The sequence below is a fragment of the Boleophthalmus pectinirostris genome, unplaced genomic scaffold (assembly GCF_026225935.1).
Source record: "Boleophthalmus pectinirostris isolate CB_2022bp ecotype Guang Dong unplaced genomic scaffold, ASM2622593v1 HiC_scaffold_13, whole genome shotgun sequence".
NCBI classification, from domain to species: Eukaryota; Metazoa; Chordata; class Actinopteri; order Gobiiformes; family Gobiidae; genus Boleophthalmus; species Boleophthalmus pectinirostris.
This window is the reverse complement of record NW_026571036.1, coordinates 29,284,636-29,306,962: the sequence shown is the minus strand read 5'-3', so window position 1 is coordinate 29,306,962 and position 22,327 is coordinate 29,284,636. Positions and strand designations below refer to the sequence as shown.

Genomic DNA, 22,327 nt, shown 5'->3' with positions numbered 1-22,327 from the left:
GAGAGAGAGAGGGAGAGGTGGGCAAGAGAGAGTGAGTAAATCAGAAAGAGAGAAAGAGAGATGGAGTGAGAGTGAGAGTGAGAGTGAGGTTTTTCGTTTCTTAATCTGAGAGAACTGTCAGGACCAAACTCCCAGTGGGACGAGCAAAGATCAACCAGCGAAAAGAACAAGGAAATAGTGTCAAATAAATTCCACTCAAAGGTCTGACACTTACACGGTTCAATATGAGAAAAGAAGAACACCAAATTTAAGGAATGAAATATTTCAGATTTTACACATTGTGAAAATTTTAAGATCACAAAACATGAAATCTAATATTATTTCTCATCATTTGAACACGAGCGTTGACATTTAGAAATAGCTCAATCTCCATCTTCATTCAAGCAGATGTATTTTGCTAAAATCAGATTTTAAGAGCTTTTAACAGTGAGTGTGTATTAGGGATGGGCATGATTAGTCGATTTATCGATAATTGATCATTAAGAATTTCATCGATTACGTTCATTTTAATCAACTGTGGTGGGGTTCTTCCATAAAAACTCAGGCTTAGCCAGGAAATGCTTTTCGGTGATTTATTGTGCTCTCCAACAGTGCAAAAGGTGCCAAACGTGAGTGGAAAAATATTTACAGTGGCGGTGTGAACAAAAAGACAAAATAAGTTTTTGGTGGACTTCCCCTTTAAGTCCTGCAGCGTTTGCTCTCTCTCCTCTCTCTCTCTCTCTCTCTCTCACTCACGCTCTCGGTCTCTCGTTCGCTCTGGTTCACTCCACACAAGTTACCTCCACCGTAACCTGGTCGGGACTGGTGACAGAGCTGGAGAGCGCACCTTTATATCCCCGTTTGCCCCTCCCACATTACATAATAATAATTAATTATAATAATCGTGATTACCCCGTTTCTACGATTAAACGGCCTACGTTCCTTCACTTGATTGTTATATACGCGTAATATCTTGCGCCCAAAATGAATAAGTTTTGTATATGAGGTCTGCGAGACCGACAATACATTTAATTGGCCATGCAAATGAATTGTTGCTCACCTGATCCCCTGAACCCGCGCAACGACAGGATTTAAGCTCCCAGCGCGGATGTGTCCGGGTTTGCCAGAACACCCCACGGTAGGAGGGCGAAGGCGGCGGCGCGAGGGGAAGTAAATGTCTGGTTAAGCGTGCTTTACATGAATTGAACAAGTGCTTCTAAGTGTGCATGACACGCAGGAGGTGTTGGGAAATTTTTATTTTTAAAACAGTGATTTTGGTATGAAATGGTACGGTGAGCGGTGCGCAAAGAATACGGAAACGGGCGCGCGCGTCTTCACGTGCTCTCCCCAGGGACGGCGTTCTTAGGGACGAGCCTGCTCCGTCACATCAACAAACAGAATGTAGGTTGCTGTGTGTAGTGTGACCAAACAGGTCTGTACATGTGTCTCTCTGCACTCAGAAGGAGCGAGACACAAACAGTCGGTCAGTCTGCAACGTACCGAAGCACAAATGTGTATTTAACGATGACTTGTACAAAAAATTCCACGCTTTCCGTTGCGTTCGGGACAAGTGTGAGTCCATGTGCACAGTGCACAAAGCAGCACATATGTTTCGGTGTCCAGTGGGAAAAAGCTTCACCAGGTGAGAGTAGCACAATGTCGATGACGAGTCCCCACCTCCCTCCCCCCGTACGCTGTCCTGGTTTTGACAAATGCAAATATGGTCACACTAACCTGTATTCACCTGAGTCATGTCTTTTAATCCGACAGAAGTTGAACCGCATCAGGGACACAAGAGCTGGAGTTTTATCTTCGCTTAGTTTATGCAAATTAGCGACGCAGTTTTAAGTTTTGTTTCTGTGAGAGTTGCGCAAAACTGAATTAAACACATTATAATGTCAAACGGGCTGATGTGGCTCTAGAGTGGTTACGGTTTATATGTCGTAAAAGTTGAATTTATTTATGCAGATTAGTAGTGCAGATAGTAATAATAATGATGATCATTTTAATATAAAAACTTTAATGATTGATCGATAATCGATCGTTAATTCTTCCAACGATCGATTAAGAAAATTTCATCGAATGCCCATCCCTAGTGTGTGTACATGCACATCAGTATCCCGGTTATTAGCCATATTCTGGATACTGTGTGTACATGCATGCTGAGAAACCAGGATACTCATATTCATGTATACATGATCAAATAGAGTATCCCAGTTTCTTGACATACTCTTACAAATGCGCAAGCTCAAAAAAATAACCTAATTTAAGTTAATAAACCAGGAAAAATACAAACAGGAAGCTCAGGAGGTTATTTTAATAGATCCATGGGTTCGAAACAGCAGTATGAAGCTCATGTATCCCACAATCCACTGCACAGATCAAACCCAATGTGTAGATTTTTTATTAAAATATTCTGCATAAATAAACTCAGCTTTATAACATATGGGCCCGGTCAAGCAGAAGTAAACAACAAGGCCAAAAATTCAAGTTAATGCATCTGATATAAAAATGTATTGAACAGATACATATGTACTCTAGTTTATGAAACTGTTGACCTTTTTTCTGTACCATTTTTGGTTCTAAAGTTCCATATGTTTTAAACAGACCATGTATGAAACATGGAACAAAAATTATTTCCCAAATTTCAAAGACCCAAAAATCATGTAAATAAATGGATGTATTTCATCATATCTTGTGTTATTCCATCTTTGAACTGTTGATGAAGGTACATGATTTTTCAAAAAAAAAAAGTATTTAAAATGATAAAAATTTGCTTGGAAGGACTGACATATTTTATAGAAATAGTTTCCTTTCATTTTGAAGTAATATTAAAGTATTCAGAAGAAAAAAGCGACAAATGATGTAAAATCATGCACCTTCTACTTGTTTGCACAATTTTCCCTCCGTTACCATGACCTTTCTTAATAAAAAATCTCATGACTCAAAAAGTAAGAGGTTTTTCAACCTAATCTTGTACCATATGGTAGAAAACTATATGAAGCAAATATTCAAACCAGTTTGTTAAGGATATGGAAGTGAGAACCAAGAGTTATCACTGTTTGGATTTATTGCCCAAAAAGTGCTGCATATTTCATTCCCTCCGTTACCGACATGAATTTTTAAAATTTTTTTTGTCAACAACTTGAAAGAATATCACAGGTTTAACTTGACCCTGTTGGAGTGTAACTCTTTCCTACATTCTGATACTTTACTTATTTCAATAGTCCCTCTAGTTTCTGAATAAGAGACATTTGAATGTCAAAAATCTGCCCCTGTTACCGCTTGACTGGACCCATATGAACCATAACCACATCAGCCCGTTTGATCATATATTTCAGCTTTGTCAAATTTGTTTACGTTTTACTGAAACTAAAACTGCATGGCTAATTAGCATAAACTGTTATTTGCAGAGGTCTCTGGTGCTAGACTAGTGCATGTCAATGGCCATAGTTATCCTGCCACTAAAAACAGTCTTACCCACTCCACAAAACACCCGAAACAAATCTATTATTACTCCAGACTGTCCATGTAAATGTCTGTGTTGATAGAATAATGTTTGAAATAAAACTAACCTTGCATTGCATGAATCGTCGCATGTTTAGGGACTATTTTCTCATACTGTATATCAGTCCGCCGCTGCCGAAGCTTTCTATCAGGAAGTACAACTCACTGCTGCTGCTCAGACATAAATCCTTCAAATGCAAAGTTGGTTTTACTTCTAAAATTATTCTATCAACACAGACATTTACATGGACAGTCTGGTGTAATAATAGATTTGTTTCGGGTGTTTTGTGGAGTGGGTAAGACTGTTTTTAGTGGCAGGATAACTATGGCCATTGACATGCACTAGCCTAGCACCAGCGACCTCTGCAAATACAAGGACTGGATGGAATATTTTTTTAAAGTGTCTCCACACGTCTCCAACACTGAGGCCCTATGTCCAAAATTCCGAACTGTCCCTTTAAATGTGCACTGTGTAAATTTGGTGGTGGGTCTGTTAAATTAGCTTTGTCAGGAATGTTTCACAGTATGGCATTAAAACTTTCTATCTTCAAGGAGACCAAACTAGACCAAGTTACATGTCAGATCTGTGGAGAGATGACCCTGCTTAGTCAGAATGCCTGTTTTTCTAAAAAAGAAGAAGAAGAAAAAAAACAAACAGCTGTAAATAAATAAATGTAAGGTATATTTTTTGTTTAATGTCATACTGTGGAACATTCCAGGCAGAGCAATGACATCTCCATAGAAACAAGCAGGTGACGGACCCCCAAACAGTATATAGTGCACCTTAAAATAGAAAATAAAAAAATACATAAAACAAATACAAATAAACAGAAACAAAATGACGGTTCAGTGTAATGTAACAGTGAGAAGTTGCGAGCTGTAATTGTCGCTTTTCCATTAAGATCTCAATACAAAAATTGAATTATACAAAAAAATGAGGTGTGGTCCTTTGACTCGTGCTTCGTCCATCTCCTCTCGAAGCTCGGAGTAATTAACAGATCACATTAGCGCTCCAGGAAGTAGACAGAGGCACAGTCACATCACAGGGACAGGCTATGTACTGGTGATGACAGGAAGCCATTTACTGAGGCTAATGCACACGAGTCATTACGCAGTATCATTTGGGCCCATTACGAGAGGACAGCAGCTTTGTTCTCTCAAACTTTTAGCCCAGAAAGATCATCAGAAAACATCACAGCCAGATAAAAATCAAAACCAAAACTAACATTCAAAAGAGATATCCATTTGAAAGTTTTGATACTGGAAAAAAAACACACACGTAATTAGGACAAACTTGGACCTTTCCTGGAAACTAGGATTATTTTTCTGTTGAAATCGGTGTAGATTGTGTAACTTTTTGGTTTCCATCGCCTGCTTGTTTCTATGGATGTGTCATTGCTCTGCCCGGCGAAATGAGCTCCCAGCAGCCTAAATTGACAGTGACGTCTATTGATTCATGCTACCCGGTCGAAATAAGCGACCTTACGATTTTCTGTTTACAATCGTATGTGTCCAATAAAGCCAACTTACCCAGTTTAACAAGATATTTCTTTGGAAAGAGACAGCGAGTTTGATGCTGTTTGCACACGTTGATCAAACTTTATACCTTAGTAATGTCAAATTTCCACTCATTATATGAATATGTGTAGGTAGTTCATTTCGACAGTTGTATTATGCTATCAAACACAGCTAGCACATCAAAAGGCCAATTTAGCCATGGAATAATGCTCCCACTGTAGAATCACCCTTATTTACTCATTTAGATGAGTATGGGTAGAAGTAGCAAAACTTGACTATATTTTCTCTCAAATAATGCATCCACTAGACCAGGGGTGTCCAAACTTTTTTATTCAAGGGCCACATCTTTAAACTCAGATGAAGCAGAGGACTGATCGAGGGCCGTAGACTGGTGCTCAGTACAGGGAATAATCTTTATTCATACAAAGACCCTTAAAACCACACACTAAATATGAAATATTAGCTTTATCAAAGTAGATTTTCAAAAAAACTTAAGTAAAAAGTTCATTTTTAATTGATGCCAGGTAATTTGGGCCAATTCACTTGAGCCTGAGGGCCAAGAAAAATTTGTCTGAGGACTGCATTTGACCCACGGGCCATAGTTTGGACATGCCTGCACTAGAACAAAGACTGTGTTTCCCAAAATCTGGGTCATGATCCTCAGGTGGGTCACAAGAGATTTTTTTGGGGTCGTCTTGTCACGATCTGCATGTAGTTCTGCAGTATCCACTTCTGACACATGAGAGGGTGGACCTGTCCTCAGTAGGGCCAGTATTTCTATGCTCTTTTTCTTTTCCTTTCACTACTACATATATGTGTGAACTGGGATTTTCTGTGCTCACAAAATGCTGCTCCTGATCTGTGTGTTACGCTCTCCTTCTGCACCCACACTGGAACATGCTACAAAAACACAGACAGGCCCATTTTGTTCCAATATTGCTGGTTCAGTTGAATGTTGAAAAGAAAAAGAAATGGGCCACATTTAATGTCGAAACAGGCAACTTACGGATCCTTTTATTGCTGCTTCAATGACTGTTTTTCATTGTTTCAAACTTGAGTAATACTAATAGTTCAGAAAAAACATGATCCATGTATGAAAATGTTCCACAGTATGATTTTAAACAGCTCTACCATACATTTAAGCAAGTACAGATGGTTTTATAGCTCAAAAACGCTTCAAAAATACAAAACAGACATTCTGACTGTGAGTGGGGTCGCCTCTCCACAGATCTGACCTGTAACTTGGTGTGGTTTGTCCTCCATAACTATCGCAAGGTTTAATCCCAGACTGTGAAACATTCCAGACAAAGCAATAACACCTCCACAGAGAAGAACACTTTAATCTGCATCTTTACTCTTTTCCTTAGTTTTTATTCTGAGTTTGAAATTTGAATGTTGTGAAAAAAGAATAAATTCAAAAATCACTTCAGAAATGAAAGTAATATTGTGATTTCCAGTGATTGTAATGTGTGTATTTTGTGTACAGTGTAAAATTCCAGTGATTTTTGGTCTTTTGGTGGTGTTTATTTTCACACAGCTCTGTGGTCTTGTGTGGAGCACGTCCTCCTCTTGTTGATACTTGTGTGATGAACGATCTGGAGCTGCTCAAGAGCGTCATGTGAAACCACTCCAGGACACCCCAGCGTTCTCTCCTCCTCTCTCTCTGTCGCTTCTCTCTCTCTCTCCCTCTTTATCACTTGTTTATCTCTCTCCATGTTTCTCGCTCTTTTCCCTCTCTCTTTTTTTGTTTCTTTATCTCTTATTTTCTCTCTCCTTTTTACCTTTCTCCCTTGTTTCTCTCCTTTTTATCTCTTTTCCTTCATTGTTTTTATCTCTCCTTTTCTCTCTCTTTTACCACTCTCTTGCCTTTCTCTCCTTGTTTCTTTCTCTTTTCAGTCTCTTTTACAGTTTCTTTATCGTTCCTTTTCTCTCTCTTTTACCTCTCTCTCTTGTTTCTCTCGTTTCTCTCTCTCCTTGTGTCTTTCTCTTTTCATTCTCTCTCTCTCTTTCTGTTTCTTTATCTCTCGTTTCTCTCTCTCTCTTGTAACCCCGCTCGCTCTCTTATTCTCTCTCCCCTCTCTGTTTCTCTATCCTTTTTGTTTCTCTTTTCACTCTGTTTTTATCTCTCGCTTTCTCTCCCTCTAGCTTTCTCGTTTCTCTTGCTCTCGTCTCTCTCTTGTCTCTCTCTCTTTCCCCCTCCCTCTTCTTGTTTGTTTCTCTTTTCATTCTCTTTTTCTCTGTATCTTTATCTCTCCCTTTTCTCTCTCTCTTTTACCTCTCTCTCTCCTTGTTTCTCTATTTTTCGTGTACCCCCTCTCTCTCTTGCTTATCTCTTCCTCCGCCCCCTCTCTTGTTACTCTCTCTTTTCCCTCTCACTCTCTTTTTCTGTTTCTCTCTCTCTCACACCTCTCCAATCTGCTCTGTTTCTTGTCTCTCTCTCTTTCACCTGTCTCTTGTTTCTCTGTCTCTTGTATCTCTTTCTCTCTTTTCCCCCTCTCTCTTTTTCTTCTTTCTCTCTTTCTCCGTTTCTTTATCTGTCCTTTTCTCTTTCTCTCTTGTTTCTCTGTCTCCTGTCTCGCTCTCTCTCTCACTCCCCCCTCTTGTTTCTCCCTGTTTCCCCTCTCTCTTGTTTTTCTGTCTCTCTCTCTCTTGCTTCTATCTCTTTTCTTCCTCTCTCTTGCCTCTCTCTCGTTTCCCTCCCTCTCTTGCTTCTCTCTCCTTCCCCCTTTCTATCTCTCACTTCTCTCTTTATCCTTCTTTCTCTATTTCTTTATCTCTCCTTTTCTCCTTCTCTTTCTGTTTATCGTTCATTTTCTCTCTTTTACCTCTCGTTTCTCTCTTGCTTCTCTCTTTTCCCTCGTTTCTCTCTTGCTTCTCTCTCTTCCCCGCCTCACTTCTCTCTCTTTTCTCTCTCTCTCTTGTTTCTCTTTTCCCTCCTCTCTCACTTCTCTCTCTTTATCCTTCTTTCTCTATTTCTTTATCTCTCCCTTTCTCCTTCTCTTTTGTTTCTCTGTCTCTTTTCCCTTTCTCTCTCTTTTGTTTCTCTCTCTCTGTCTCTTCATCTCTCCTTATCTCTTGTTTCTCTCTATCTTTTCCTTCTCTCTCTGTCTCTGTTTTCTTATCTCTCTTGTTTCTTTATCTCTCCTCCTCTCCTTCTCCTCCTCCTCCTCTCTTGTTTCTGTGTCAGCGTTCTGCAGATGTTGTTGCTTTTGGAAGCGTTTGCCAAAAACACAATTTAGAGCCACTTCCACTTTCGCTCCTGTTTACCCAAAAAGACAAAGCGGACTTGAAACTGGACTTTACATCAGTATATTTTAACGTCGTAACACTTGAGGCCACTCGCTCGTCTCCACGGAGATGTCACTGCTATGCCTGGAATGTTCCGCAGTATGCCATTAAACAGATTTCTACCAGAGACAAGCATGTTGCACAATTAGGCCGAGTCACAGTTCAGATCTGTGGAGATGTGAAACCATAAGAATGCATATTTTTCTGTCTTTTTTATAGCAACAATGACTCCTGTAACTGTAATTAAAGAGCTAATAAACACCCTCCTGAAGTTTTACTCCGCCCAGAAGCAAAATCTGAAAACTCCTCGGGTGTGGGGCGGGCTCTGGAGCGATGATTGACAGCCGACTGACAGACGGACCTGTGCTCTCCAGACCATAGAGCTACAACAAAATGTGAAGGTGAACCCAAGATGGCGACGTATTGTTTTTATTGCTGTGTTCATTGGTGCGTGGACCCAAAAAACTAGCCAGATTCATCAGCTGGTTTCACTTTGTAGAAACCATCTGACCTCACAGTGTTAGATTTCCTTCTCTTGACAGTAGGCAGGTACTTTTTTATCATTTTTAATCAACCAATCGCTGCTATTTGGTCGTGACGTATGTAATGCGCCGCTAACGGGGCTAACTGGTATATTAAGCATCTCCCAAATCCCGTAGGAAGAGGGACAATAACGTCTAATAACGTAAAATTCACCAAACATTCTCTTTGCTCCGGCTTTAAATTCTCGATCTCAGGAATCGTTGACAACACAGAATGTATGGCTCTTCGCTGATTGGCTGATGCCCGAACTTGCACTTCCGGGGTTTTTGCGTAGTCTGATTCCTGACCTAGTCGCTGGAGAGAAATGAAATTGAGCGGAAGCACTAGGCGGCGCCAGACTGGCTACAAAAAACATGTTCACTTCTGCATATACTTCCTCAATACGGTGAGCTCCTCCCACTTGTGTGACCAATCAGAGCGAGAGCTGCTAGAGCGGAGCTAGAGCCGGCTCAAAGCGCAGTCTGACAAAGATCAATTTTATGCACTTTGAGGATTTGTTTTTGCAGTTTTCAGTTTTAGGGGGTTATTTTTTCTTGAACATATATTGAGATATATATTCGTATATATAGAGATAGAGCAAAATATATCGAGATATATTTTTTGATCCACATCGCCCAGCCCCAAGCTGTAGCAGCGCCTCTGTCCCTCGCCGTGAGTAAAAACCCTGAATTCTGCCTTCTGAGTTTCTTTGTGTTAATATCTCTGTTATTTTCTGACATATGACCAGGGATAAATACATACATTTCTGTTTTAGACTTTTACACAGATAATTAGATGAAAAAAGTGGCGTTGGTGTTTAGTGTCCCTTAAACATGAATTAAAGTGAACTGGACTCTTGTGAGCTTTAAGTCGTGCTAAACTGTTTTTACTTCCTCTTGTGTTTCATTCCTACACGTGTAGGACGAGTGAAGAGGACCGCAGACAGAGGAGACAGCGGAGTGACCCGGGCTCTTTACACTGAGTGTGTGGTGTGGCTGGAGATGAAGTTAATAAAATGAGGGAAAGTGTGTTATTGTGAGTTTGGCCTCAGCTGTTCACTCTTACATAAGGCCTGTTATCTCCTCAAAGGGACTGACTAAAGATGCCACGGCACCCACTGTCAACACACAGAGAGAGAGAGAGAGAGAGGGAGGAGGGAGGAGGGAGGGAGAGGGAGAGAGGGAAAGAAGAAGAGAGAGAGACAGGGGGAGAGGGAGGAGGGAGAGAAAGAGAGAGGAAGAGGGCAACATAGAGTGAGAGAGGGAGGGAAGGAGAGGGAGAGGGGACAGAGTGGGGAGGGAAGAGTGAGAGAGAGGGGAGAGGAGACAGAGGGAGGGAGGAGAGGAGGAGAGAGAGAATCGGGAAAGAGGGAGAGAGGGCAGAGGAAGAGGGGAGATAGAGGGAGAGAGAAAGAGAGGTAAAGAGGAGAGAGAAAGAGAGAGGAGAGAGGAGAGAGAGAGAGAGAGGAGAGAGGAGAGAGAGGGAGAGGTAGAGAGGAGAGAGAGGGAGAGGTAGAGAGGAGAGAGAGGTAGAGAGGGAGAGAGGAGAGAGAGGGAGAGGTAGAGAGGAGAGAGAAGAGGGGAGAGAGAGAATCAGGAAAGAGGGAGAGAAGGGAGATAGAGAGAGGGAGAGAGGAGAGAGAGAGGGCAGAGGGAGAATCGGAAAAGGGGGAGAGAGGGCAGAGGGAGAAGGGAGAGAGATAGAGAGAGATAGGGGAGAGAGGGAAGAGGGAAGAGGTGGGGGGGGATAGAAAGAGAGAGAGAGGGGGGGATCGGAAAAGCGGGAGAGAGGGCAGAGGGAGAACGGAGATAGAGGGAGAGAGAGAAAGAGAAGTAGAGAGGAGAGAGAAAGAGGGAGAGATAGAGAGGAGAAGAGAGGGGAAAGAGACGGGAGAGGGAGAAGCAGGAAAGAGGGAGAGAGGGCAGAGGGAGAGAGAGAAAGGTACAGAGGAGAGAGAGGGAAGGAGATGGAGGGAGAGGGAAAGAGGAGAGCGAGAGAGAGAGAAGGGAGAGAGAGGGAGAAGAGAGAGGAAGAGTGGATAGGGAAAAAGAAAAGGAGAGGGAGGAGAGGGAAGAGAAGCGAGAGTAGAGAGGAGGGACAAACTGAACGAAATGGTAAGGAGAGGGAGAGAGAAAAGGATAAAAGAGAGAGAGCCAGAGAAAGAGATGGAGAAAAAAATAGAGAGGGGCGAAGAGAGCGAGAGATAAGAAAGAAGTGATGAGAAGAAGAAAATGAGAAAGAGAAAGAAACAGGAGGAGAGAAAGAGGAACCGCAAGAGATAGAGAGAAGAAAGAAAGAGGAGAAAGAGCTGAAGGGAGAGAGAGAGGAGAAGAGAGGTAGAGAGCGGGAGAGGAAAGGAGATAAAAAAGAGAGGAAGTGATAGAGATAAGAGAAGAGGAAGAGTGGGTCATATGATCAGAGCTCAGAGTCATGTGTGGTCCTCTCAACGCTCCGGGCAATCTCTCCTCTCCTCTTTCTCTCTCTCTTTTCACATTGTGCACTCTGTTTATCTTTTGTCGTTCATCTATAGAACAAATACGAGATGACGCAAAACAATTAAATTAAATAATCTACTGATAAAACAAGACAAATATTCCAAATGCAACAGAACGCACGCTTGAGACGCTGCGTGGCTCTTGTAATCCTCGTCCACAACTGTCAATTGAACCGCTTGTCTTTCCACATCTATCCGTCCAGATTTGATTCATCTGACTCCGGAAGTTGCCGTGGGCGCCGCGTCGACTGAATATACTAGAATAAATGGGCGTAGATAACCCGCCGTGTTCCAAATAAGAAGTGAGCATGGGGGCGGGTCAGGCTCCATCCACTCTGGCTCCCAATTTTTTTATTTATGTATTTATTTTGGGCAAGTGAGAGATTTACATTCTTATACAATGAAACATACAACATTAGTCAAGTCATAATGGAAATAACCATAACAAAAATTTGCCCAAAAAGGAGTGGGAAGAAGAAAACTTAATCACACAATGAGCTTTCTTTTTGCATTTCTCCGTTGGATTTTGCGTTAAACTATAATGACTTTACATTGAGGAGCCAGGTGAGGTGTTTGTTCCAGATGCCTCCTGGACGCTTCCCCCGGGAGGTGTTCTGGGCAGACCATCCCCCCTCCTGTACATGCGTGGGCTGCGCCGCTAAACTAGAACTAAACCAGAATTAACCCAGGTCTAAACCAGGTCTAAACCAGGATTAAACCAGGTCTAAAGCAGGATTAAACCAGGTCTAAAACTGATCTAAAACTGATCTAACATAGGTCTAAAACAGGTCTAAATCCAGGATTAAACCAGGTCTAAAACTAATCTAAAACAGGTCTAAAACCAGGTCTAAAACAGGTCTAAAAAACAGGATCTAAAAAAGGTCTAAAACCAGGTTCTAAAACCAGGTCTAAACAGGATCTAAACCAGGTCTAAACCAGGTCTAAACCAGTTCTAAAACAGGACTAAAACAGGTCTAAAACAGGTCTAAAACTAGGATTAAACCAGGTCTAAAACAGGTCTAAAGCCAGGACTAAAACAGGTCTAAACCAGGACTAAATAAAACTGTTCTAAAACCAGGTCTAACACTGATCTAAACCAGGTCTAAACCAGTTCTAAAACAGGTCTAAAACAGGTCTAAAACAGGTCTAAAACAGGTCTAAAACAGGTCTAAAACTAGGATTAAACCAGGTCTAAAACAGGTCTAAAACAGGTCTAAAGCCAGGACTAAAACAAGCCTAAATCAGTTCTAAAACAAGCCTAAAACAGTTCTAAAAACCAGGACTAAAACAGGACTAAAACAAGTCTAAAACAGGTCTAAAACCAGGTCTAAAACAGGTCTAAACCAGGATTAAAACCAGGACTAACTAAACCAGGTCTAAAAACAGGTTCTAAAACCAGGTCTAAAACTAATCTAAACCAGGTCTAAACAGGTCTAAAACAGGTCTAAAGCCAGGTCTAAAGCCAGGAATAAAACAAGCCTAAAACAGTTCTAAAACCAGGACTAAAACAGGACTAAAACAAGTCTAAAACAGGTCTAAAACTAGGATTAAACCAGGTCTAAAACTAATCTAAATCAGGTCTAAAACAGGTCTAAAGCCAGGAATAAAAACAGGTCTAAAACAGTCTAAAACAAAAGGTCTAAAACTAGGATTAAAACCAGGTCTAAAACTAATCTAAATCAGGTCTAAAACAGGTCTAAAGCCAGGAATAAAACAGGACTAAAACAAGTCTAAAACAGGTCTAAAACCAGGACTAAAACAGGACTAAAACAGGACTAAAACAGGATTTAGCCTCCTCCCATACGCAGTCCCCTCGCTCTATTCACGTTACGTCACAAACCAGAAAGTCGTTTGGAATCATGCGACGACAACTTCCGCTGTAGTTCCCGACACTGGGCTCACCAACCGACTGTGATCAAACCCACTGACGTAAATATGATCTTCGGTAAAATGAAGGCTGCAGACGTATGTGGTGTTTGGAATCATCTCTTCTAGAGTTGTGTGTCAGTGGGGAAATGATGAAAACTGAGGTGTGGTTGGAACTGTTGATTCGCCGGACATAACGCAACACTACAATGACATGGAGATGAAGAAAACTGACTTTTTCTCATTTTTCCTAGATTTTTTCAGACTTACTACCGCGAACAGAGCCTGCCGGAAGTTGTCATCAGGTGTTTCCAAACATCTTCCTGGTTTGTGACGTGAATAGAGCGTGTTTAGAAGCATTTAGAGACAAAAGTTGAACAGATTTTAAAAGTAGACTGCTGGTCAGGAGGCCTCTGCCATGGTGAGTTAGTGGGTTTTTGATAACTATCATTACAAGTTGAAGGTTTAATTTTGTGTGGATATGGATTATACACGGGCATTTGCAGTATTACATTTTGAATTAGAATTTTGAAATTAAATTTTTATTGCATCATACTCATTATCATCTGGTTAATTCAACTTATTACAGTATACATCACTTGCTCACGGACTTTTGCTGTAAAAGTCTTATGCAAACTTTTTTCTTACCTTTGCCTTATGGAATTTAAATATATTTAATTGTTGTAATATTTTAAAACATGGAAATACCAGAATGTGAACAGTATGGTTTGTCTGATTACATCTACGAAAACATAACTCATTTAATGGATTTTAACTCACCACCAGAGTCATTTGTCAGCAGGGTTGTCAAAAGTATAAACATCAGATATTAATCACTACTAAAACTAGTATTGAAACACTCATTGGAGCAGGTATTGAGAAAAAGTCTAATTTTTGCCAGCAGGGGGCGCTACAAAAGGTGACTTTACCAGTTCCACACCTTAAAACCCTGTGACCGGCTTCACCAAACGAGCCAAACGGGAGCTCATCTCAAAGTCAAACAGTGGCGCAGTATCTGGTTCCCTCCCTCAAATATTGACAATGGGCTGAGTGCGAAAAGGTACAGATTATGATGACTTCAGTGACCCACATGTGAAGCTTTAAACCTCCAATGAGATGTTATTGCTTTGACTGGAATGTTTCACAGTGGCCACGTTTACATTATGTTTTTTAATTCTGAATTAATTGTTTGGAATTAAAATATTCTCCTTCGAGTTTACATGGAAATAATAATTCCGAATTGAGGTTTACACGGAAAACACGTTAAATCGCCTTTATTTTATTCCACTCAACGTCTGGGGGTGGGGAAGGTTCTGATTGAACAGAGACACCAACGTATTTACATCGACCAGAAGAAAACACACACTTCAGCTGCTAGCGGCTTTTCTGTCATCTCGGTTTGTCGTTACGCCACAGACACAAACATGATCCAAACTTTTTCCTCAGTGCTTCTGATGATAATTGCGCAGCAGCTGGAGAATTCTCTCACCAGGCTTTAAGTCCGTCAGCTGAAGAGGAGAAGGGAAAAGTGTCAGACACGGGAGGAAGAAGACAAACTGAGTGTGAGGCTGCTCTACATCAGCCCACTCCCACATCCCACTCACAAATCCAAAGAGAAGTGGAGGAAAGTCCGAAGACGGGACTGGTGGAGCTGGATCGCGTTAGAAGGGCGACACAACGAGCAACGGCCGCAAATATTTTTAAGAGAAAAAGTTCCCATGATCGAGGAATAAATTAGTTCAGCTTTAAAATCGGAATAAACCACCAACTTACTTTGAAATTAAGTTTGATTCCGAATTGTTATTTTCATTAGGAACTAAGTGTTTACATGGTCTTTTTAAAGCGGAATACATTTTTATTGGTAAATGGTAAAGGGTCACATTTTTTTATAGCACTTTTCCACCTTCAAGGCACTCAAAGCGCTTTACAACAAGGAACCACTCACCCAGTGTGAGTCAGTGGATCTGATCGCTCAACCTGTGATGTTTATGTAGAGAGAGGGATTTAAACCACCAACCTTCAGATCAGTGGACAAACGCTCTATCAACTGAGCTACTGCTGCCCCATTCAGAATTAAATTAATTTTAATCATGTAAACGTGGCAAGTGTGGCATTGTAACTGAATAAATGTAAGGTAGACCCCCCTAATGTTTTCATTCACTGCCTTTAAAGGTCCTAAATTACGCAAAACTGTGAGTTTTACGCCATGTTATAATATTGTTACCTCAAAAACAGACCTGGACTTGTGTTTGTTTCATTCACACATGTTTGAGTAAGTCTTTATTATTAGTCTGTTTACATCTCCAAACCTCAAACTGCTCTGTTCCACCTTGTGATGTCATGCAGTGGTACTTAACAGCTCCATTTTACCTTTAGTTCAGTAGAGATTGTCAATTCCAGGGCTGACATTATCCAAATATTGACGATGCGCTGAGTGCGTACAGGTACAGATTATGATGACTTGAATGGCCCGCAGCTGAAGCTTTAGTGCCTCTGCTTCCTATTTAATAATAGCGTCGCGGAGGAGAGCGGGACCCAATCACGTTTGAGTTCTGGAGCGAAGGTCGGCAGTTTAATTGAAAGTGCAAATTACGTTCACATGGCGCCCGGTGGAGATGTACAGCCCTGTGCATTGTGGGAGGGAGAGAGGGAGAGAGGGAGCGGAGGTGAGAGTAATGGCTTTCTCTGGGTGTATTTTTAGACCTAAATGTTATATAGTGTTTTGCTACTGGGGTAATACGGTCTGGAATACAAATGTGATGTAAAAGAAGCCCTAGTTATAAACATAAAAATATCCATTGGACCAGAATCATGACAAATTTAGTCTGTGGTCATAGCGATTAACAAATTAAAACAAAATATGATGCCTTCTGAATGGGAAACTGTCATCAAAACATATAACAGGAAGCCGAAAATCATGAATTAACTTCGGTATCTTTTGTACAAACACACCAGGAGTTGTGTTTTGTTTCATTCACACATGTTTAACGCACAAACCCTGCAGATTAATGCTGCGTTTGTTTATCCGTCTGTCTCCCCCTCGGTTCTCGGATATGACATCATGTCCACGCTTCAACCATTTTATTATGTTTCGTGTGTCCGACTTGGAGAAAAACATGGACGCCAACCGGAAAACTATTGTTGCTTTAACATTCAGCGAGTACCAGGCGCTCCAAAATAAGTCTGGGCTTCAACTACACAACCTCGAGAAAGAATTCCAGGAAGACGCAGAAGGTATGTTCATATTTCAGTAAATTAGTGAAGTGAAAGCGTTGGCGTTGCGTGATAGTCGATCATTTTGGTACATAGACAGAAAATGGGCTAAAAACATGGGCGACACCGACTACCAAACCCAAAGACAGTGATACGAACGCAGTAAGGTACTGCAGTAATACTACCAATATCCATCGGCAGTGATACGGACGCAGTAAGGTATTGCAGTAATACAAACGCAGTCAGCTATTGCAGTAATACTACCATACTCAAAGGCAGTAATACAGACGCAGTAAGGTGTTGCAGTAATACAGACGCAGTAAGTGTTGCAGTAATACAGACGCAGTAAGGTGTTGCAGTAATACAGACGCAGTAATGTGTTGCAGTAATACAGACGCAGTAAGTTGTTGCAGTAATACAGACGCAGTAAGTTGTTGCAGTAATACAGACACAGTAAGTTGTTGCAGTAATACAGACGCAGTAAGTTGTTGCAGTAATACAGACGCAGTAATGTGTTGCAGTAATACAGACGCAGTAAGTTGTTGCAGTAATACAGACGCAGTAATGTGTTTGCAGTAATACAGACGCAGTAAGTGTGTTGCAGTAATACAGACGCAGTAAGTGTTGCAGTAATACAGACACAGTAAGTTGTTGCAGTAATACAGACGCAGTAAGTTGTTGCAGTAATACAGACGCAGTAAGTTGTTGCAGTAATACAGACGCAGTAAGTTGTTGCAGTAATACAGACGCAGTAAGTTGTTGCAGTAATACAGACGCAGTAAGTTGTTGCAGTAATACAGACGCAGTAAGTGTTGCAGTAATACAGACGCAGTAAGGTGTTGCAGTAATACAGACGCAGTAATGTGTTGCAGTAATACAGACGCAGTAATGTGTTGCAGTAATACAGACGCAGTAAGGTGTTGCAGTAATACAGACGCAGTAAGGTGTTGCAGTAATACAGACGCAGTAATGTGTTGCAGTAATACAGACGCAGTAATGTGTTGCAGTAATACAGACGCAGTAAGGTGTTGCAGTAATACAGACGCAGTAAGTTATTGCAGTAATACAGACGCAGTAAGGTGTTGCAGTAATACAGACGCAGTAAGTGTGTTGCAGTAATACAGACGCAGTAAGGTGTTGCAGTAATACAGACGCAGTAATGTGTTGCAGTAATACAGACGCAGTAAGGTGTTGCAGTAATACAGACGCAGTAACAGTAATACAACGCAGTAAGTGTTGCAGTAATACAGACGCAGTAAGTGTTGCAGTAATACAGACGCAGTAAGGTGTTGCAGTAATACAGACGCAGTAATGTGTTGCAGTAATACAGACGCAGTAATGTGTTGCAGTAATACAGACGCAGTAAGGTGTTGCAGTAATACAGACGCAGTAAGTGTTGCAGTAATACAGACGCAGTAATGTGTTGCAGTAACAGAAGTGAGTGAAATAGTCATTTAAACCACCACAGCGTCCAAACACAATGAACAGTCCATATTACAAGTGACACTAGGTGCAGTCATCTCAGATTCCATCTCGGAATCCTCGCTCGGTCTCCTCCGAGCTCTTCCGAGTTCCGCCGTCCGAGGAAAAGAGTGGTGTCAGTGCGTCGGATGGATAAACTAATGCACCTTTAGGCTCTCAAATTGAAAAAAACTCAATTCCACCTTGTGACGTCATGACACAGGAAATGCTCCACTGTGTTTCAAACTCCGTATACCTTCACTATAGAATCATTTGGATGACAACAGCCCTGGAATTCCCAATCTGTACTGAACAAAAGGTAAAAGGAATGATTAAAAGCTCACAAGAGTCAATTTTGCATGATATAGAATCTTTAACTGAACTCGCAAAAAATATTGAAATATTGTTTAATGTGTTGATACAGTATCGATATCTGGGAGTATAGAGTATTTTTTGGTATATTTTGTTAAATTATTTTGTTACAGCGGTACAGTTTTGTTGTTTGTTTAGAGCAAGGAAACTTCTTTATGCAACACATTTGACATTTTCACTGTTTTGATGATTAAAATGTTTGTGTTTCATATTAACTTTGCACAAGAAGTGGTTTAACAAAGACTTTTAGTGTCACAGCCATGATTTAACCAACTGAACCGAATCAAAAGTGCACTGTATCGAGATATGTATCGTATCGCGGCCTGTGTATTCAGGTATGTATCGAATCTGCAACTCCTTATGATACCCAGCCCTAGAACGTACTGTGTCAAAAATACTGCAGTACTAAGTTTTCGCATTATAGTGTCGTGTAGCTCTACTATCCACGCTTGGGTTTCTGAATGATGAAAATGGTGCACCACTACCGTAGAGATGAACAACTGGAAACAAAATATTACATCTTGTGAATGGGCAAGAGTCTTCAATAACCATTTAGCTGAAACCATAAATAGCGTTGTACATTAGCAGGAGATGGAGGGAGGTAATGGCTTTCTCTGGTGTATTTTTAGACCTGCTCATGTGTCACGGACTATTCTAGAGACTGATGTGTTTTTGTTTTTTTTTTACTCTTCAAAATCATGTTTATCAGCTGCAGAACCTGTCCCTCAAATGAGAACCACGGCGCTGCGTCCAATTTCAGAGCTGAGAAAGAATCAATATTGACACAGAGGCTCCCATCTGTCAGTGCTGTGGTGCGTTTACTGCCTTTCGTAAAGAAGGGTGTCAACAGCGATCATTTATGTCACCTCAGGGTAATTAGAACTGCAGACGGAAAACAAATATTGCCATTATGATTAGACGTGTAATTCATTTTTAACGAATTTCACTTCAGAGTTTTGGAGTATAGCTTGGAGACATAAAAAAGGAGACAAAGTTGTTTCCACTAATTAACTTTAACTCTAATTAACTCTAATTAACTTATGTGTTTGGCTAATTGCGACCATTCAGCTTGTGGGTTTCATTCACTGCCTTGAAAGGTCCTATATTATGTAAATGTGACTCTTGTGAGCTTTGAGCCGTGTTATAATGTTATTACCTCATCAGAAACAGACCTGGGGTTGTTTGTCATGTTGTTTCATTCACACATGTTTGAGTAATTCTTTATTATTAGTCTGTCTACATCTCTAAAGCTCAAAATGCTCTGTTCCACCTTGCGATGTCATGAAGTGGTAGTTTTCAAGTTAACAGCTTCTTTTACCTTTAGTTCAATACAGATTGGCAATTCCAGGGCTGAAATCATCCAAATGATTCTAGGGAAAGTGAGTGGAGTTTAAAAACACAGTGCAGCATTTCCTGTATTATGACATGACATCACAAGGTAAAACTGTTTTCCGTTTGAGAGAAGAACTCAGTCTAAATAGCAGGATTTGTGTCTTAAATATGTGTGAATGAATAAAATACCATATTTTTTGGACTATCAGTCGCACTTTTTTTCATGGTTTGGCTGTTTCCTGCGACTTATACTCCGGTGTAACTTATATTTTAAAATTTTGACACTGACAGCCGCGAGAGGCTCTAGTCTTGTGTGTCTTGTGAGTATCTGTTGCTCCTGTTCTCATGTACCACTGTCACTTGGCTCTACTGCACATGTCTCCTGCAGAAAGAGCCTCTGTCCTGTCTGTATCATGTCAGTCGATCACAACATTATTTCTGCACCACTGAAAATTTTACATTTAAACAAACTTATAAAGACGACTGAGAAGACTGAACACAAATGCCAACTAAAAGAAAATCAGATTTCGCAGATTACAAGCTGCAAGTGGCAAAATCTGCAGCCGAAAACAGTAATCGAGCAGCAGAAAGAAAGTCTGGAGTGAGCGAGAAACTTGTGACACTGGGAGGATGCACCATGAAACTTTCCTGAAGTCACTGGATGGATGGACAAAGTCTGGACTTCAGTGACAGTGAAACCATCCTGTCGGGATTCAGAAAGACCCGAATAATTCTAACTGGAACTGATGCTGAGTCTGACGACAGCTACACAAGAGGAAGTGGCGCTCCGTTTACCTCCGTAGGTCGCCGAGTTGCTCAGAAGTGACACCGAGGATGAAGAATTGAATGCATTTAGTGATTTGGAGTGAGATGGAGAGAACTTGTTCTGTTGTTTATGTTATAGTTATCTGAAGAACTGTTCATATGTGACGTTAACAGTCTGTTGTTCTCTCTTCTATTGTTTTTCCTAGAACTTGTCTTTGAAGATGAAATGTCGGTTCCTGGTCTCTGATTTTACAAAATACATTTCCCCCAAAAAGTGCAACTTATAGTCCAGTGCGACTTATATATGTTTTTTCCTTCTTCATTATGCATTTTTGGCTGGTGTGACTTACATTCCAGAGCGACTTATAGTCTGAAAAATACAATAAACATGCACTATGAAAGTTTTCTGGGTCAGCCGCATGCTTAACTCCACAGAAATGTTATGTATTTGCTTATGTATTTGCCGCAATATGAACTTAAACATCTATCTTGCATTTATGAAACTCCATGTTAATAAATCCACTGCTACAAAAATACTCTCTTGCATTCTTGGTCCACAACTTGCACTGCTGGTGACACCCACTTGACTTTGTGGAAACAGACAAGATTAATGCCATAGAACATGTGGAACACTTTAGGCTACGCAACTGGCCTGTCACGACAACAAATTGTGAAACACGATACGTTGCTACAGAGAAATACTGAGATAAATAATACTGAGACTACTTTTCTACTGACTCAATGCAGGATAATCCCAGTAAACTTATTTCTAAATAGACAGTATTATTCAAAAAGCCCAAACTGCAACAAATACATAGCAGATGATGATAATTTGCCATAGAAGTTATTTATTCTACCTTCTACAGCACAACTACATAAAAATTTGTCATCGGATGAGACGCAATTTCCACAAGATGAGACGAGACATAAGATTGGGTCCAGGAGAACAAGACGACATTTTGACTGAATTTATAAGAAAGAAAGTGCAGGTCAGTTCACAATTTTGATCCCATTTGATTTATTTTGATTTATTTCACTCTGACTACGCTTGAACTACAGCATCTCAGGAAATCTACTTCAACATCAACCCTTTTTGCCAAATCCAAAACAAAACAGATGGAGAAAAAAAAGATTATTTTTCTCAAGTGAGCACAATCTCGTGTCAGTTCGTGCCCTACAAAAATGAGTTCATGTTATTTTGTTTGTATTTGAGACCTCCTTTATCACGTGAATAAATATCGTGAAAAATATTGAGCTCAAAATTGACCTTTGCTCTTATTTGTCAGTTCCTGTTCTCTGCCTTTGTATCATCAGCCAAAAATAAGGAGTCATGCAAAGACAAAACGGCATGAACTGTGTATGTTTTGTTTGTAATTTAGTTCATGAATATATTTTATTTTAGAAGCCCAGCCTCTCGTTTCCTTCTTTTTGTTGCAGCCTTGGCACAGGCTCTTATCACATTAAATATTTGTATATTGTATTCAGTTATACTTAAATTATCTTTACTGTGAAAGTATTTGCATATTTAACTGTGGAAGTGTCGCCGCATGATCCTGATCAGCACTAAACAGGAAATCCAGAACTCTACTATATCATTTCAAACAAACACCATGATGACTAGACTTTGGTGAGGTGTTCTTAAAATAGATGGAAGTCTGTAGCCTGATTCATTGTAGAAACCGTCTGACCTCGCAGCACTAGAATTCGTTCGCTCGACAGTAGGTGTGTACTTTTTTTATTTAACCAATTGCTGCTATTTGGTCATGACATCTGTAATGCGCCACTAAAGGGGATAACTGGTATATTAATCTTTTCCCAAATCCCATTGGAAGAAGGACAATAACGTCTTTCCCCTTGATAAAATTCACCAAACATTCTCTTTGTTTCGGCTTTAATTTCTCGATCTCAGGAATCGTTTCCAACACAGAATGTATGGCTCTTCACTGACTGACTGGTGCTTGGACTCGTACTTCTGGGGTTTTTGCGAACCATCAGGTGTATTCTGATTCC

The 22,327-nt window shown here is 40.6% G+C and overlaps 1 protein-coding gene across 1 annotated transcript in view; it reads right to left on the bottom strand.

Annotated features, from left to right (window-relative positions):
- Nucleotides 1-22,327, bottom strand: part of LOC110168276 (1-phosphatidylinositol 4,5-bisphosphate phosphodiesterase beta-4) — a 222,765-nt gene that overhangs the window by 169,942 nt on the left and 30,496 nt on the right. The window contains exon 3 of the mRNA XM_055149678.1: nt 14,518-14,682. The gene's annotated coding sequence lies outside the window, so the exon portion shown is untranslated. The remainder of the gene's footprint in view (nt 1-14,517; nt 14,683-22,327) is intronic.